Source organism: Octodon degus, unplaced genomic scaffold (assembly GCF_000260255.1).
Source record: "Octodon degus isolate 3935 unplaced genomic scaffold, OctDeg1.0 scaffold00107, whole genome shotgun sequence".
Classification (NCBI taxonomy): Eukaryota; Metazoa; Chordata; class Mammalia; order Rodentia; family Octodontidae; genus Octodon; species Octodon degus.
In genome coordinates, this window is record NW_004524683.1 from 1,520,923 (window position 1) to 1,523,139 (window position 2,217).

The 2,217-nt window shown below is 40.5% G+C and overlaps 1 pseudogene; it reads right to left on the reverse strand.

Moving 5' to 3' along the window:
* Positions 1-44: 44 nt before the first annotated feature.
* The window catches only part of LOC101582753, a 5,862-nt pseudogene continuing 3,689 nt past the window's right edge, over positions 45-2,217 (reverse strand).

Sequence of the window (2,217 nt, forward strand, 5' to 3'; positions counted from 1 at the left end):
GCTCACAGAGACAGCTGCTTTTGCAAGTGTCCCCATGCAGGAATTCAGTTGCATATAAAATTGAACCTACTCAACAGCTGCAGAAGGGTGCAAGTGATGGGTCTGTGTCCTGGTGTATTGTCATACTGCTCAAACAATAGCGCAGCTCGTAACATTTGGGAACTGCACACAAGGTTTTCTCTTGAAGCTGAACCAGAAACAACTTAAGTTCCTTCAGCTTTGTACTCTGTGCAGGAATAAATTGTTACTACTAAGGAGGTCAGAGTTTGCCCTTTCCCAGTTAGTCATTGATGACCCAGTCTTGCAGGACTCCATCCTTCTGACCCAGTGTCTCTGTCATTAAGCATTTTAGTTCAACTTCATCTCCTGGGTTAAGTTCACCACCAGGTAATCTGAAGGAGGTTGTTACCAGCTGTAGTAATAACACGTGGAGAAGCTGGTGCTCATGTACAATCAGCACTCCCTCTACAGTCCTCATTCCAGTTTTACCACATTTCCTCCTCCTCCTGAAATCTGGCTGCAACCGAGCTGACCCTTTCATAGAGGGGCTCTTTTGTACCAAAAGTGTAGTTGGTAAGAGGGTACAGCCTGAATGTGCTCTAAGACAAGGACTTGGTCTGCTGGATGTGCTTGTTGCTGAACAGGTTGACTCCCTGTGGCCAGCTGGTCTGTGAGCCAGTGAGGGCTACCACAGACAGGCTGGCCACCTCTCGCCCTGGAAGTGAGCAGAAAGCTGGAGGCAGGGTTGCCCACTGAGGAAGTGGTTATCTGCTCCCCGCTCAGCATCTGCAGCCCACCATTAACAAAATAGTATAAGAGGACTACTGTTTTTCATATTAAAAGCATCAGTAGCCTTCAGAATGTTAGTGCTGGAGCCAGCTCATTTGTTTTGTTAATGAATGAGATACCTGGCCCAAGTGTGCTTTTGTGTTTGAGCATTCAAGATTGTCCTTAAAGTATGTCCAGTGGTGGGCCAGGGAGATAGCTCAGTAGAATAAGAACCTGCCTGGCAAGCTCAAGGTCCTGAGTTCAATCTCTGGTATCAGAAAAAAAAAATTTTTTTTTGTCCAGTGTTAATGTTCAAATATTTTATCTCTTCAGGTGTTGGAAAGTAGGTGATGAGATGTATAGGGGTCTTTTACTGTTCTCCACACTTCTGAATGTATTTGCAATTTTTACCAAGAAAAACCAAACCAAACCTGTAACATCAGGAAATATTCTTATCTCAGCCTTCCCTCTTGAATTCAGTACACCACAGGCAAAAAGATTTTAATGCATTTATGCCAGAGGGTACAGTTGTTTGAATTTTTGCATGAAATTCATGTATGTTACCTAGAAAAATAACAAAACAAGAATTTGAAGATAAAAATGCTATTGTTAGGTGCTGTTCCAAAAATGGAACATTATGCCAGGCATGGTGGTGGCATACCAATAATCCTAGCACTCAGGAGGCTGAGGCAGGAGGATCACTGAGAGTTCATGGCCAGTCTGGGCCATGGCTACATAGTGAGTTCAAAGCTGGCCTGAACCATGTCAGAAAACACACATACACAAAAAAACCAATAGCAAAAAATGGAACACTAGGTGTAAAAGGATTAATGGGTAATCTGGTAACTGATAACTAGGGTTTTGTTTTATGTTAGTGTTGTAAGTACTAATTTTCAACTGTGCTCTTCTTTCCATACTTACAAGATTTTAATGACTGGAAAAACTTCCCCAGGTTCAAACACAGAATCATAGTTTCTTAACTTCACAAAGTTGACTATAAATTTGAATGCATTATAGGGCAAGTGAAAGGGTTTTTTTTTTTTTTTTTTTCCTTTTGTTATACGAGGGTTTGAACCCACCAGCCTTTGAACAGGGCTGTATCCCTAACCTTTTTAAATTCTGAGACATCGTCTTACACTGTCACTAAGGTGACACCTGGCTGGATAAAATTGTCTACAAAAACACTGAAGGTCATATTTTAAAAAATATTTTGTATGTTTGATGTGGCTATATTGAGATTATTAAAAATATACTAGATATACTATGTAATTTATTCCTTTCAGGTTGGTTCATACATATATATTTTCACTGCTTTCTTCCAGTATATAGTGGAATGTAGCTACTTCTGTGTTGTATGCTTTTATAGAGAATCCCTAAAAGGGTCATTCAGTGAAAAATACATTTCTTACATACTGCCTAACTGCCTTCCAGAAAAGTGATTGCCATTTT